Genomic DNA, 17,087 nt, shown 5'->3' with positions numbered 1-17,087 from the left:
GCTGTTGTTGCTCCTTAGCAGTTGGTATTTAGAGACATGTTGTCGCTGAATCACAAGGCTCCATTTAGCCCCACCCCACCCCCATGACTAGCAACTACTGAATTTGTATAATCCCCCTTTAAAGGCCGTCTAAGCAACCGGGTCTAAGTAACCGGTCAACACTACATCTTGAAGCGAATTTCATAAGTTAATTACAATAGCGTGTTAAGTGGTGCTTCTGATTGCCCCGAATTCCTGCCAATCAGCTTCATTCGATGGCAGCTGAGCTTAAGAGACAGGGTTGAAATCTTGGGATGAACTCACTTTCATTACGAGAAAGTGGCCTTTCAAGTCTTTGCAATTATGGAGGAAGCCTCTTGATCGTACATGACTGAAAAGGACCTGCAACTTTCAGGTCTGTGTTACTATGCCAAAAAGACAAAAACAGCGCTCATAGCCCTTCTGGAGCCTCAAGTAAGAGGCATGGGGAAGGCCTTGAAAGTGAAAAGGAGAGATTAAAGGCTGAAACTATTGAGAGAAGTAACTGGGGGGCGGAGGAGGAGGAGGAGGAGGAGGAGGAGGAAGAAGAAGAAGAAGAAGAAGAAGAAGAAGAAGAAGAAGAAGAAGAAGAAAAAGAAAAAGAAGAAGAAGAAAAGAGGAGGAGGGGGAGGAGGAGGAGGAGCCAGCCTCAGCAACAAAGCAAAGTACAGTTGTTGCTTTTGGTAGCAAACTCCATTTGTTTGCTTGTGTAACCGATGAACATTATTATGGACTCTTCTTTTGTATGGAAGGAGGAGGAAAGAGAGGAGGCTTACCCCAGAAGAGCCAGCACAGGGAGGCTCATCTCAAAGGGCAATTTAGAGGCACAGGTTTGAGCATCAAGAAAATTCCTCTTATGTGGATGGTGTTGTGTGGGTTCTTTCTGAAGAGGGAAGAGTCTTCCCACAATACATGCACTGATGCCTTCAGACTGCAACCACATACCCTCCAACATTTCTCCAATGAAAATAGGGACGTCATATTCAATATTATTATTATTACTACTACTACTCCTACCCCACCCATCTGACTGGGTTGTCCCAGACACTCTGGGCGGTCCCCAATACATATAAAACCGTAACAAAACAATAAACATTTTTTTAAAAAAACCTTCCCTATGATTGTACAGTTACTTATCTCCTTGGCTCAGGGGCTGGATAACTCCATACTCTTCAACATTTTTCCAATGAAAATAGGGATGTCCTAAAGAAAAGTGGGACAGTCCGGGATCAAATCAGAAACCTAGACGGCTTCTGTAAATTCGGGACTGTCACTGGAAAACAGGGGCACTTGGAGTGTCTGAAACCACATATTTCCAGCTACTGTGACTTATTTGTACTTTTGATGTATGAGCTACTTCTGAGGGCCCAACCCAGTCCACAGTCTGTGTGTGGGTGTGTTAATGGACAAATTGAAAAAGTTGCATCCATATTAGAAAGTGATGGGGAGGGAGAAGTATTCTAGGAGTTAAAATGGCACGAAACGCCAGTTCACCTACAGGTCATGAATGCTAGCTATTCATCTTCTGCTACCAAATCTGAGAATCTTATCAGCTGCCACGACCTGTTTGGTTCTATCTGAACAACTTTATTCAGTCATAAAGGAACTTAATCATTGTTAAACCAAGATCTCACACATTTTGGTCTGGCTTACGTAGAGAGGGACAAGCCAGTTTATAGATTCATTGCACCATGCATGACTGTGTTAAGCAAATGTTAAAATACAAATCATTTGGCTGTGCAGTGAGAGCCTTCCAGTGCTTATCTGCCAAACAATATTTATTTTTCTGCCATTTTTCCGATAAAACCTATTAGTAAAGAGATTTGTGCCGTCAGCTCAGAGATATATTCCTAACAGATTTTCTTTGTTATATAGATACAAATCCACAGGAAAGCAATAATTCTGGCCCATGCTTCGGTTGGCTGTAACAAAAGCCTATTTTCTTACTTCTTCTTCTTTTTTTAAAATTCCACCAGCTTCACGGTCGTATTTTTGTCAAATAATGACATAGTGTGTTTTTATTGGCTAACCAAGATGATAAAAGAATTTCAAGAGGCAGTAGACATTTGTGGAAATTACTTCTTACAATCTTGGCGTATTCAAGGCTGAATCAGAGCCAAGGCTCGGCCCTGTAGTTTGTGTAACTGCAATAAAAATTGCCTCTGAGCATGTGAAGAACACATTTTTCAAACCATGGATGAGTCATTGACTCATGTACCTGGAATTGAAGAAAGGTTAAAAATTAATGATCAGAAACTATGGTCCCTCTTTAGACGACATTAACCAATGGTTCTTAAAATGTGGGTTCCAATCCACAAACTTCTATCACAATATATTTGTTAGTCGACACTGCTAGGTGCAATGGGTTGTATCCACCAAAGTTTTGATCAGAGTAGACCCAATGAAATTAAAGGACCTAAATTAGTCATGCTCATTAATTTCAATAGGTCTATTCTGAATATGACTGGAGTCAAACCCAACCCCATGTTGGCTTTTCAGCAAGAGACCAACATAGATCTGAAAGTTATCAAGCATTTAATGTGTCCAACTTTTCCTGCAAGTTTTTCTGTTCCCATGTCCTATTCACTACAAAGCCATGTATAGCCAAAATAGCCACCTCTGACTTTTTTCCACCCATCAAGTTCCAGTGGGTCCACCTGAAATTAACCAGTCTTCCAGCAGTGAACTGTGGTCAATATTCAGTCTAACCTTGTGGTAAAAAAGATAACCCTGGACGGTTAAGTCCAGTCAAAGGCGACTATGGGGTTGTGGCGCTCATCTCGCTTTCAGGCTGAGGGAGCTGGCGTTTGTCCACAGACAGCTTTCCGGGTCATGTGGCCAGCATGTCTAAACTGCTTCCGGCACAATGGAACACCATGACGGAAGCTAGAAATGCCATTTACCTTCCCGCCACAGCAGTACCTATTTATCTACTTGCACTGGTGTGCTTTTGAGCTGCTAGGTTGGCAGGAGTTGGGACTGAGCAACAGGAGCTCACTCTGTCATGGGGATCTGAACTGCTGACCTTCTCATCGGCAAGCCCAAGAGGCGCAGTGGTTTAGACCACAGCACCACCTGCGTCCACACTGGCTCATGGACCACAGAGAATTTTCTTGTGAGAGGAAATAAGAGAACTACAGGAGCTCAGTTCAGCTATGGACACAAAAGACTTCAACTAAATGGGTTGAGGCTGTGTGCTAGATCAGCTGGTGCTTGGATAATTTGTTAATTAACTGTATTTAGCAGCAACAGCTTGTAAGCAGAGTTGAGCAATAACGTCCCAGCAATGGAGTCACAGAGTTGGAGCTGTGTTGGATACCAGCTGAGCTAATGAAGCTCCTGCTGGTGTGTTTGTGCAGTCCCATTTTTGCTGTTGCTTCGCTCTTCGCTCTTCCCTGGTGTTGTAAACAAAATCTGCCCATGTTCCCTTATGGGGTATCCAAGAGCCCGTACAGTGTCATTACGTGGGTTCCCTATTGGTAGGAGAAAATAACAGAAGCCAACCAGAGAATAATGAGAAGCAAAGCAGCTAGTTAGCCTGATCTTTATTAAGCTGTTGCAACAGGCTGCTTCCCTCACATGCAGGAAGACGGAGGAGGACCGAGAACAAAGGTGTGCCTGCCCTTATATAGACATTTTAAATTGCCCGCCCTGGAGTCCAAGAACACCCCCAGAAAAATCATACATACATCACAGAAGAGGCGGTCTACAACAGAAATCAAAGTGTGTTGTTTATGTCCTGTACGTGACCTGTTAATGGCCACTTCATTGGATTACCTGGGGAGCCTGGCCAGTCTTTTGTAATGATAAATACTTATTTCCTGAGCCAGGTCACAGGCTCACCCTATTCATACACAGACATACCCTTAAGACAGGATTTGTGAACAAAAAGACAATGGGGAGGCTCTTCCATTTTCCTTTGATCTTGCAGAGAAATATTTGAGAAGAAGAAGAGTTTGGATTTGATATTCCGCTTTATCACTACCCGAAGGAGTCTCAAAGCTGCTAACATTCTCCTTTCCCTTCCTCCCCCACAACAAACACTCTGTGAGGTGAGTGGGGCTGAGAGACTTCAGAGAAGTGGGACTAGCCCAAGGTCACCCAGCGGCTGCATGTGGAGGAGCGGAGACACGAACCCGGTTCACCAGATTACGAGACTACCGCTCTTAACCACTACACCACATTGGCTCTCATGATTTGAGGTCAATTTGGAAGGGACAAAATGGTTTCAGGACTTTTTCTGTAGGGTTTCAGACATGTGGTTTATATATATGCAGTTATGAACATTTATCTCATATATATATATATGACCTTAAAATTCTTCTAACACTGGTAAACAGAAGCGACTGCACTCCTTGGAGGCAGTTGTGAGGCTCCACCTCACTCAGTGAGCTGCTCCTGGTGTTTAGCTCCAGGACCTCTCCCTGCTCATTCAACCAGATATATCGATGCAATCTAACCAAGGAATGGCCAGATGGTCTGTGAGCCATACCTGGTCACCCCTGTTGCAATTGCGGTCCCCCTCTTATTCCCATCTTCCCAGGCCGGCGAGGAGGAAAGATCTCAAGAACATCACTTTGCACTGGATGCCAGGTGAATCCAAGGGACTCCTTGATGGGCAAGGGGTTACTTCCCATGCACATAGTAAACAACAGTCTCAGAGGTGAAACAGGTGTCTTTGCAATAGTGCAAAGGCCCCTGGGACATCCTGCCAACTTGCACACGGCATCCACAGCATTTGAAATCCCTTTTCTACTGCCTCCTGCAGTTTGGTCAAACTCATGTTGGTAGCTTCAAGAACACTGTCCAACCATCTCGACCTCTGTCATCCCCTTCTCCTTGTGCCCTCCATCTTTCCCAACATCAGGGTCTTTTCCAGGGAGTCTTCTCTTCTCATAAGGTGGCCAAAGTATTGGAGTCTCAGCTTCAGGATCTGTCCTTCCAGTGAGCACTCAGGGCTGATTTCCTTCAGAATGGAGAGGTTTGATCTTCTTGCAGTCCATGGGACTCTCAAGAGTCTCCTCCAGCACCATAATTCAAAAGCATCCATTCTTCGGTGATCAGCCTTCTTTATGGTCCAGCTCTCACTTCCATACATCACTACTGGGAAAACCATAGCTTTAACTATACAGTGGTGCCCCGCAAGACGAATGCCTCGCAAGACAAAAAACCCGCTAGACGAAAGGGTTTTCCATTTTTCGATGCGCTTCACAAGACGAATTTCCCTATGGGCTTCCTTTCGCAAAATGCAAAAGTCTTGCGAGTCTTGCGATTTTTTTCGCTTTCCCCCCTTTTCTAAGCCGCTAAGCCGCTAATAGCCTTTTAGCCGCTAAGCCTTTAATAGCCGCTAAACCACTAATAGCGCTAATCCGCTAAGCCGCTAATAGGGTTGCTTTGCAAGACGAAAAAACCGCTAGACGAAGAGACTCGCGGAACGGATTAATTTCGTCTTGCGAGGCACCACTGTACGGACCTTTGTTGGCAAGGTGATGTCTCTGCTTTTTAAGATGCTGTCATTGCTTTTCTCTCAAGAAGCAGGCGTCTTTTAATTTCGTGACTATGCCTACTAATATTTTGGTGTTTCTGCTTTCTTTATCAATTTAAAATGAGTGGAAGTCTTTATGAGAGGGACAGAAATCCTGCCTGAAGCCTTGCCCATCTAGTCATTAGATCTCCCTGCCTCTCTGAACTGTCTCTGAGGCAGCACCCTACTTTCCTGGCAGAAAGCGCTACTGGAAACAACGAATAATTTCCAGATAGGCATGTATAAGATTGCACGGCTAGCTTTTTAGAAAGTGATATCAGGCACCCATGTGTCTTTGATGTCAAGCTGAAATGGAATATTTAAGAGATCTTTCACATACCGAGAGATTTTTGCAAATGTGTAGATGATACGGAGGAGGAGAAGCAGGAGATTTGCATTTTATTTCAAAATAAAAACGACTCCCTAAAGCTACAGAAATAAAATACATTACAAATGGATCAGATGACAGAAAAATTCCGTGATGAAATTCTTCCTGCAAACATCTTAACTTTATGATGGGCAAGTGTTCTCCTCCAACCAGAATGCCCCAGCCACCTAATACAAAACTAAGTATTTAAGAACCAGAGTCTCTGTATATACAGCATTCACGAAACAGGAAACCAGATTATTTGGCAAAGAGCCAAACTGATAGGCGATCTGTGCTCAAAGTCTCATTGAATTAAATGGAAGCGTAACAATTCCTTGAAGCCTGAACTACCTGAAACTGATAGCATCTTTTATCCATTGCTGCTTCTTAAGTCGTCTCTTACTGGAATTACTGGCTGCAATTCTATTAGGTAAAACACTGGAAAGTCTAGTTAAGAGGAAATAAGCAATATAAAAGACAGAGCTATTGTTCCTGTAAAGGGAGAATGACCACCATTATCTACCTAGCTCTACTGGCTTTTATTTTCAGGTCTGTTTTTTTGAAGAAGAGAACTATAAAATATTGGTTTGATGCCGTAGTCCTATTTCTGCAACAACACTGGAGTTAATTCACTGCTGGCTCAGGAAACTTAGCATTATGGAAATGAAAAATTTGGTTTTCTCATACGGCCAGCAATTTAAACCTTATTCCAGTGTACCAGCTTGGCACATACTGAAATGAACAAGTCTCGTGCTAGGAAAATCATTCTGCAGCATTTGTGGTTCATCTTAGCACATACTGTGCACGCCGGAATCAGTTCAATAGGGGGAAAGGCTAAATTTACTCAAGGAACACTTTTAAATGTTCCCCCAGAAGCTACATCACTAGAAACTCATATCACAAAATAGCCATTGGAGCTATTTATTGCGTTGCATAGCTTCCTCAGAAGAAAAAAAAAAAGATCTGTTGCTTAGCCAATTAGTTGCACCAATGCAGAATATCAGCTAGCTCTCTCAGGAACTATTCAGGCTAGGCAAGGCATGCAATTATAGACACTTGTTCAATCATGTAATTCTTGGTTGAGCTAAGAAGGAGATTGGAGTTGCCTGGTGGCCTTGGGGAGCTCCCATCTTTAAAGGCTAGTTAGATGGGAGTCTGAGGCAGAGAGGCATGCAATCTCAAAAACATACCCTCCAACAGTTCTCTGATGAAAATAGGGATGTCCTATTTTATAATAACAACAATCATTTTTATATTAAAATAATATATAAAATAATATTTTACAATACAGTGGTACCTCGGGTTACAGACGCTTCAGGTTACATACGCTTCAGGTTACAGACTCCGCTAACCCAGAAATAGCACCTCGGGTTAAGAACTTTGCTTCCGGATGAGAACAGAAATTGTGCTCCGGCGGCGTGGCAGCAGCAGGAGGCCCCATTAGCTAAAGTGGTGCTTCAGGTTAAGAACAGTTTCAGGTTAAGAACGGACCTCCAGAACGAATTAAGTACGTAACCAGAGGTACCACTGTAATAATAATTTTATTATTTGTACCCCACCCATGTGACTGGGCTGCCCCGGCCACTCTAGGTGGCTTCCAACATATATAAAAACATAATAAAACATTAGAAAAAACTTCCTTATACAGGGCTGCCTAAGATGTCTTTCTAAAGGTTGCATAGTTATCTCCTTGGCCCGGGGGTCGTATAACTCCATACCCTCCAACATGTCTCTGATGAAAATAGGGATGTTCTAAGGGAAAGTGGGACATTCAGGGATCAAATCAGAAACTGGGACAGCTTCTGTAAGTCTGGGACTGTAAATAGGGTCACATGGAGGGTCTGCAAAAAACGTGTCTCCATTTAAAATAGGGCTATGCTCCGGAGGCTGTGTGGCAAGCTCTTTCCTCTTGTAAGGAGGAAAGGCAGTACAACAAAGCTTCAAATCTTAAGCTAGTGTTCCCTCAAGCCTTTACAGCTCACAGATTTAAGGCTGGAAAGGAGGCTTTGCAGTACAGCCTTAACACAGTTCTTGCATTTGCGTGTTCAGACCCAGAAACCTCCCCCCTAAATTAATTCACACTTGACTCAAATTTTGGTTTTGGTTTTTGGCAGAATTTAGGCACAACTTTATTGATTACAGAAGGTGAGTGGTTGCATAGGCTCTGGTTCGACTAGCTCCCTGCCATGCAGGTAACACTGACCCAGGGTTCCAGCATAGGTCAGCCAAGGGTGAACACCTGGATAAGAGGAAAGCCGGGAACAGGCTATCTCCGCCACCCAAATGTCCCCCTGGACTCAGCCACGGGCACCAAACCATCGAGTCCCTGGATTCCTTTAACAGAATACCCTTCACATAGGGATGGCGAGACCATTCTCCCATCCCTATCACCTGAACCAGTGCCTATCCGCAACCTTACAAGTTGTGACAATTTGCTACACGGCAGGCGAAACCCAAATGGCAACAGCCAATCAGCCAAGTGGGGAAGATTCCTGCCGTGCCCCTGTCCCAACAACAGATGACACACGACGGCATAGCAAGGTCAAGCGGAAAGCTCTAAAAGTAGGGAGAGGTGGGCGGGTGTTCCGAATGCATGCGCCAAAAGAGGAAGTTCTGGGTCACGTGCATGGGCATAAATAGGTCCCTCAAACTGTTTGGACTGCATCCCATTGGCCAGATTGCACCAAGCTCCAAGAGACCTAACCAATCAGGTGTTGTGGCTGACCAATCGTACCCACCCAGAACACAGGGTGTCGGTTTTCCAGGTCTCACCACATTACGTGCCTTCTTTAAGGGAGGACCTGATTAAGCACAATAAGGACATCAGAAGTCCCCTGCTGGATCAGACCAAAGCGCCCCCCCCCCCGTTCTCACAGTCAGCGTTTGATACTCCCATTGCACCAGTTGTATTTTGCCACTGGCAAGCAACCTTTTGTGACTGTATGGAGAGGTCTGAAAAGAAGAAGAAGTCCCCGCGAAAGAAGAATGGATACAAAAACTTATGGAATATGCAGAAATGGCTTAGAAGGAATATAAAGAATAACTCAATAATGTTATGTATATTCATTACTAGAATAAGACTATAGACCGGGAAAAGACAAGAAGTTCAACCACACCTTTTTTCTTTTTTCTGTTTTTTTTTCTTTCTTTAATTCATGTTAATAAATAGATAAGACAACAAAAGATAGTAAAAATATGAATTAGTTTAATCTATAAAAAAATTCCTTCCAGTAGCACCTTAGAGACCAACTAAGTTTGTCATTGGTATCAGCTTTCGTGTGCATGCACACTTCACGAAAGCTCATACCAAGAACTAACTTAGTTGGTCTCTAAGGTGCTACTGGAAGGAATTTTTTTATTTTGTTTCAACTGCGGCAGACCAACACGGCTACCTACCTATAACTAGTTTAATTTATGTAAGTAAACAGAATACTGCTTGTATATGGTTTTTGCTTACACGGATTATATATATGTTTACTCAAGAAGATGTACAATACATATGCAGCACAAACCCAAGCAGACCACAGGGCATTGGCTAGGAATAGATATACTTTCATTTGCATGGTACAGCATCAGTCTTTCACAGGGAACTCACAGAATTGGACTAGGAATTGTATTTTTGGGGGTCCATTTTTCCATTTGTAAAGACAAGAACAGGAAAAGTATATATTAATAAGTTGGATTAAAATGGTTAAAAAATAAATCACCTACCAAAAACAAGATTTAAAAAATGCTTTAAAAGCAACAGAATATGATCAGTTACTGTTGAAACTCAGGCTTAAAACCCAGATTGAAATGGATCTAGATCACGGGTAGGCAAACTAAGGCCCAAGGGCTGGATTCGGCCCAATCACCTTCTAAATCCGGCCTGTGGACAGTCCGGGAATCAGCATGTTTTTACAATAATTGAATGTGTGCTTTCATTTAAAATGCATCTCTGGGTTATTTGTGGGGCATAGGAATTCGTTCGTATTTTTTTTTTTCAAAATATAGTCCAGCCCCCCACAAGGTCTTAGGGGCAGTGGACCAGCCCCCTGCTGAAACAGTTTGCTTACCCCTGGTCTGGATAATCAGGGTCATCAAAGATACCCAACTGAGGTATAATAATGGCGGTCAGTCTCCCCTTACAGATACCAGCCATCTTTCTTGAGCATTGCTTTCTTCATCCTTAACAGGACCCTCCAGCTCTCAACTAATAGGTTTTTGCAATTAATGTATACAATCTATACAGATGGACCCAACTTTAGTTTAAGCCAAAAGGAAGCCTCCTCATTTTTAACCTTTCCGTTTAGATTGCTGTCAAGTGACCATATGCAGGCAGCTGCAGATAATAAATTATGGTCTTCTCATAGCCGGGTTCCAGTGCTATTAGAGAGGCTAAACATGTCAACTCAGTTTAGATTTACATCTTGCATTAAACCCAAATGCTTCCACTTGGTTTAGATTTTACTACATAGTAGCGTTTTGTGAGGAAATGAAGGTACTGCCAGCCTCAAAGCTTCAAAACAGAACTGCAAGATTTGAGCTTCATAAAACATGTAAACGTCCTTATAGCAAGGTGCCCAATGTACTTTTGGGAAGGCTTTCTTTGGGGACATCAGAATACAGGTTTTCTATTAAAGAAACAGTGTTGTTGTTGTTGTTGTTGTTGTTGTTGTTGTTGTTGTTAAATGCACTTTGCAGCTTATCTGAAGAAGTGTGCATGCACACGAATGTCATACCAAAAATAACTTAGTTGGTCTCTAAGGTGCTATTGGAAGGATTATTTTTTAAAAAAAAACATTATTATTTTGTTTTGTTTCGACTACAGCAGGCCAACACAGCTACCTACCTGTAACTAGTATCATTCGTGTGTATGTGTGTGTATAGATGGTATATCACACCGGCAAAGATGGCAAAATGTATAACACAAGCTCCAACAAGTGTTGGAAATGTAAAGAAAAAGAAGGCGCGTTTTTTCATGTGTGGTGGAATTGTAAAATAATCAAAAATTTCTGGGAAATGATTTATAATGAAATGAAAAGAATGCTTAAGATAACTTTTGTTAAGAGACCAGAAGCTTTTCTGCTAGGCATTACAGGTCAAGACTTGCCAAAAGATCAGAAGAAATTATTCATGTATACCACAACAGCGGCTAGGATATTACTAGTCCAAAAAATGGAAAGACAATAAAATACCAACTAAAGAAGAATGACAAGAAAAATTGATGGAGTCTACTGAAATGGCGAAGCTAACTGGAAAACTGAGAGATAAGGACAAGAGAGGCTTTAAAAAAGATTGGGAACCATTTATTTTGTATCTACAGAAACATTGTAAAGAAGTGGACTCACAACCAACAAAACAAAGATAGAGAATAAGATGTAATAATGGGGAAATAGCAAAATATTAGAAGTAATTTAAAACTAAGTACGGAGGGGGAAAAGAAAAATGATAAGAATATATAATATTCAATTGGAAGAATGTAAGGCAGTTGGCGCTGTGGGTTAAACCACAGAGCCTAGGGCTTGCCGATCAGAAGGTCAGCAGTTCGAATCCCCGCAACGGGGTGAGCTCCCGTTGCTCAGTCCCTGCTCCTGCCAACCTAGCAGTTCGAAAGCATGTCAAAGTGCAAGTAGATAAATAGGTACCACTCAAGTGGGAAGGTAAACGGCGTTTCCGTGCGCTGCTCTGGTTTGCCAGAAGCGGCTTAGTCATGCTGGCCACATGACCCGGAAGCTGTACACCGGCTCCCTCAGCCAGTAAAGCGAGATGAGCGCCGCAACCCCAGAGTCGGTCACGACTGGACCTAATGGTCAGGGGTCCCTTTACCTTTACCTTTATTGCGTAACAAACCAGAAAAGGAAGTTGAGGGAAGTCTCCCGGGGGGGGGGGAGCTGGGGAACTGTATTACTTTTTCTGTTTGAGACAATGTTATTGTAAAACTTAATAAAAAATATTTTTAAAAAGGAAAAGAAAATACAGTGGTACCTTGGGTTACAGACACTTCAGGTTACAGGCTCCGCTAACCCAGAAACAGTGCTTCAGGTTAAGAACTTTGCTTCAGGATAAGAACAGAAATGGGGCTCCGGCAGCACGGCAGCAGCAGGAGGCCCATTAGCTAAAGTGGTGCTTCAGGTTAAGAACAGTTTCAGGTTAAGAACGGACCTCCGGAACGAATTAAGTTCTTAACCCGAGGTACCACTGTAAAGACATTTGCACCCACTGTATTAACGCTGCAGGGGACTTTTTTATGTGTTCTTATGACCAACAAGTGGTGGAAGGAGCGAGCCGCATTCCGCTGAGTGAGCCTGTCCCTGGCTAGAGTACTGGCTTTAGCCCTCTCACTGGTCAGAGCTGAAGGAGCTAATGGGCAGAGGGATTAGGGGAGGGAGGCTGGGGAAGATGAAACAGGTTTGAAAAGGCAACAAACCAGCTCAGGTAAGATCACTTTTCAAAACTATTGGGATTTTTTTTAATGGAGTAAATGAAGGGATTTCCCTCTGCTGAAATTCATCGTTTACAACTTTAAAAAGGGACACAGGTAATTTTCACCTGCGATCTCTGCTGTGGTTGATTTCAAATACTGCGCACATATATCTTAATCAGGTATTTGTCCCTAAAAAGTGTTAGCAGAGACACTAAATTTTAAATTGAAAGGAAACCGAAGGAGATCAAAGAAGACTTAATCCTAATAACACAGGGACAGTAAATTGTAGACAGATGGTGGACCTTGAGAAAGTCCCCCCCCCAAAAAAAAGATTTTAGCCAAGCAAAATTTAAACTGAAAACTCAGAAAAATACCAAGATGGAGATGTTAAAGAGAATCAAGAAAAATAACTGGAAAAGCCAAGAGAAAATGAAGGTGAATGAAGGGATGTGAAGCGGGCAGAATCAAGTTTTATTTACCTTTCAAACTAATTAGTCTTCAAATGAAAAGGAGCACATGGATATGAAGGTTGCTTAAAGCAGAGAGAAAATTTAAAAGGCAACTAGAGAAGTCATTTCATGAAGAGAAAGTTGGGGTTTTTTGTTGCTGAAGCGAGAAATGTGCATGTGAAGGGGGGGGGAGCAAAGAAGACAGGGAGAGGACAAAACTGCTCCTTCTAATTTCATGTTGGCTCAGGTTGCCTTGGAAGGAGAGAAAGACAGGTAAGTTAAAAACTTGCTGGAAAGGCAAATAAAGCATTTTGAGAATGAACCTGCTGATGGTGATTGGAGTGACTGTTCAGGGACATGGCAAGTCCAGGATCTCATGGGAAAGTGCTTTCTCTGAGGGAAGTTCCTGAGAGAGTGGAGCGGCAAGAGTGGTGAATTAGGAACTGGGAGACTTGAGTTCAAATCCTCACTAAGCCATGGAACTCTCTTTATCTCAGCCTAACCAACCTCACAGGGTTGCTGTGAGGATCAAATGAGGAAGCAGACTAGAACATCAACTCCACTAAGCCTTTCCAGCAGAACCTGCAAGATTACGAAAAGATACGGGAAATGGAGCTCAAAAGGTTAACTACGGAACAGGCCAGGCAAAATGATCCCTGATGCATAACACGGCTCTCTGGTGATAATAAACAAGGTTTGGGGATTTTATTTTATTTTTGCTAAGCATCTTGGAACAGCTACCGTACTTAGCACGTAGCTCAGACAACACAAAGCGTTGACTTTATATAAACAAAAATATAGAAACTACTCACTTTGAAGTGACCATCACAGTGAAAGGAAGTTACTATCAAGTACTCTTGTATTTTCAGAGGCGATGTCACGCTCAGGTATCTCACAAGTAAACCCTAAACGCTACATCACAATGACAGCAGCAATATACTTGTATACATTATGCCTGAAGGACATCTAAGTGAGTATCCCTTGCTTGGCTGGGAAGAAAATTTATGTTGTGTTCTGTCTGCAACTCTTTGTGCTAAGACTCTTTCAGGATGCGGTGACGGAGTTGTCAGAAGAGGTCCTATTCTGTGTCGCCACAATGAGGCTCACCTGAGGAGAGGAGAACACTTCTTATTTTCTTCCAGCTCTTCTTTCCTACAGGCTTCCCACAGTTCACTGTACCTGAGGGGGAAATCACCTGCATTTGGACTGTGCTGCTTACCTAAAGTTCACATTCCACCACTCAGTGGTCTTTTTTTCAAGACAATATTTTTTGTATTGGTCTCTCCTTTTTCTCATTTTCTTTTCTGCTGGTCTCTTCACAGGTCTGTCCAAGGGGTCCCAACCCTCAAATGAAGCCAGGGCTTCCAGCAGAGTCCCAGAAGTCATGGTGGTAAGAAAAGCTGTTTTTTTATAAATAAATAAAAACTCATTTTCTGTAGGAGTAGTGGAAGGTGGCTGGGGACAAACTAGTGACTCTAGATCGCACACCAAAAAAGGGGGAACTGCAAGACATAAAGTCACCCTCAGATGCACAAACGAAAGGGTGAACAATCTTCCTTCTTTCCACACTAAATCTGAATCTCATCTCTTTTCACAGGTCTCTCCAAAGAGCTCTTCTGAACATCTTATGGGTTGTTGTTTTTCCTGAGAGAACATTCACAGAATGTTCTCTCAGGTTTTGCTTTTTACCTTATTGCACTGCTAAAAAAAAAGAAGCAAAAAAACCACTGGTGGTCGGCGCTCCTGGTTCCCAGGACGGGGTTCAAGTCCCTGTGGTGTCCATGCTTACTTCCAATGCAACAATCATGCCCCTCTTATTTTTCCCTACATCCCTCACTTCCCAATGTATTATCATGGGAGTGTTTGGGGATAGTGATTTCAGTGAATAAGCTTGGTTCTGAACTCCACCAAGGCATCTAAGGACCAATTCAAGCAACCTTTGCACTGTGCCTGCTGCTCTAACGATGCTTCCCTGATTCATCACTGGCTAGATCATGTGGGTGCTTCCTATCCTAGCATCCCAGGTATGTATGCATGCATGTATGTATGCATTTAATTTCTATACCGCTTTATATTTTTAAGAAAAACCTCAAAGCGGTTTACAGAATATTAAAACATCAGTAAAACAATCTGAAGAAAGTCAAATATAGAGTATATTCTGGATTTTAAAAATGAGATGCTGACACAAATGCAAAAGCAGAAAGAAAAAATTGTAGCGGAATTTGGGAAGAACACAAAAATGGTCACAGAAAAGTCTGGTAAATTAAATACAGTGTTTCCCAACCTTGGGCCTCCAGCTGTTTTTTGACTACAACTCCCATCATCCCTAGCTAGCAAGACCAGTGGTCAGGGATGATGGGAATTGTAGTTCAAAAACAGCTGGAGGCCCAAAGTTGGGAAACTTTGTACATTTCTGTGAAAAACTTGGAAAAAATTGAAAAAGAGAACGAAGAAATTTGAGGGGAACAAGAGATAATAAGGGGGGGATATGAGAGGTTTAGCTGGCAGACAGGGTCAATTTGAGGATTGTCTCGCGGTCTTAGAGATGAGACAAAAATCTAATGTTCTGCGAAGAAGAGGCCTTCCAGAGGTGGAGGAGGGACAAGTTCTTAAAACATACATAGCCAAGGCAATTGTGGATTGGTTGGGAGAGGAATTGGAGTATGTTGAAGGATCTATTGACAGTTGCTACAGGGTCTGGTGTAAATCAGCTAAGGCTAAGAAACAGCCTGGGGGGGGGATTTAAACGCAGGACTAGATGAGTACAATCAGGAGTCCTGTCCCCAACCCTCAGGTATGACGACTGAAAACAGCCCTGGTGGCAGACAGACAACCATTTGCCAGCCGACCAGTGGAGTTCAAATTACAGCAGCAGCTCAGAGTGAAGGAATGAACATGGAAGCTCCGTGTCTGGGAATGAGGAAGGGGAGGGGCTGACCCCCCTTAGCCCCCACTCTCGTCGAATAGGCGGACTTCAGGACAGATCACGTCACAAGAGGAGGCTGGGCTCCTTTTGGTTTTGCGGGAAGAAGCCTCCTCAGTAGGAACATCTTCACTGATGGACTGACAGCAGCATTCACTGCTCCATGAACTCTGTTGCGGTTTTTTTGCAATAAATCTTTCTAATTAACCACGCTCATTTGTTTCCAAGACTCCCTGACGAATAAAATTGAACATATAATTTTCAAACAAAATTTAGATGTAATTTGTCTTCAAGAAGCACATACAGCGAGCAAACATAATGGGCAGGTTCCAATCTACCTTCATTACATATTTCTAGGTGCCAGGCAAAAACATTCCTCTCCAGGCCTTTGGCTCATGAAATAATCTATGACCTTTTAAGCTGGGGAGGTTAGTGCTACTCTGGTATGCATTTTTGTGTTTTTATATTGTAAACCGCACTGTGATCTTCGAATAAAGGGCAGTAGAGGAGGAGGAGGAGGAGAAGAAGAATGTTCTGGTGTGTATTCACTCTCAGTTTAGACAATTAGACAATGGTTGTCAGGGTTGGGAAGTGTGTGAGCAGACATTGGGATGGGTCCAGAAGACTTGCAATGAATAGTGTTGCCCTCATGCAAACACCAATGGAGGAAATGGGAAGATTATTTTCAATTATTCCTCCTTCCCCATGTAGCCCCTGCCCTTGTGACAGGGCCGTCTTTACCTGGGGATGCTAGGGGTGCGTTGCACCCGGACGCCGAATTCTGTGGGGCGCCCGCCTCTGAAGCCACCTAAGCTGTTAACCACGACCTACGGGTGATTGCGTTTGATGGGTCATTTCCGTTCCCTATTGTGGAATAGCTGCATAATCAACATATCTGGCGGCGGCCCCTAGTGGTGTCTTTCATTTTAGCATGATTGCAAAAATGGAAAGTCGGGGGCATCGCAGCCGTTTTTTACTTTTTCATGTTAGCGGTTTTTGCTGTCCCCCTCCTTAAAAGCTCAAAAACTCTGAGCTGCCCCCTTAAAAAAACTCAAGAACTTTGACCTGCTCCCCCCCCAAAAAAATTGGGGTGCTGGGTGAATTTCTGAACCCCGGAGCCGCATATGCTAAAGACAGCCCTAACCAGGGTACAGGAACCCGAATTGGCTGCTGCTCTCCAAGATCTCAGGCAGAGAGAGAGAGATCTTTCCCATCACACAAAATCCAATCCCTTTTTAATGAGAAACTAGAGATGGAAGGAACAGAGTCTGTGATCTGCTGTGTTCAAAGGATGTACGAGCTATAATCCTAGACCAAAAAGTGAAGAGATGCACTTGGAGACGTGACTGGGAGGAAGGCTAATCCCGTCCTCTTCCCCAAGTAGGTAACTCCATCCATTC

General features: G+C 43.0%; 1 protein-coding gene and 1 long non-coding RNA gene across 5 annotated transcripts in view; one reads left to right on the top strand and one right to left on the bottom strand.

The window, feature by feature from the left end:
- TSPAN12 (tetraspanin 12) overlaps positions 1 to 17,087 on the bottom strand; it is a 92,913-nt gene that overhangs the window by 35,151 nt on the left and 40,675 nt on the right. The gene's annotated exons all lie outside the window — the stretch shown is intronic.
- On the top strand, positions 11,813 to 15,899 carry LOC309541742. 2 transcript variants are annotated; one of them, XR_014223865.1, is made up of 4 exons: positions 11,813 to 12,429; positions 13,012 to 14,086; positions 14,362 to 14,788; positions 15,559 to 15,899. It is a non-coding gene; the product is annotated as an uncharacterized lncRNA (long non-coding RNA). The 2 variants fall into 2 exon arrangements; XR_014223866.1 differs by lacking the exon at positions 11,813 to 12,429 and having other exon boundaries at positions 12,872 to 14,086.

This window comes from Podarcis vaucheri (genome assembly GCF_965113315.1).
Source record: "Podarcis vaucheri genome assembly, chromosome: 10".
NCBI classification, from domain to species: domain Eukaryota; kingdom Metazoa; phylum Chordata; class Lepidosauria; order Squamata; family Lacertidae; genus Podarcis; species Podarcis vaucheri.
This window is presented reverse-complemented; position numbering and strand designations above follow the sequence as displayed.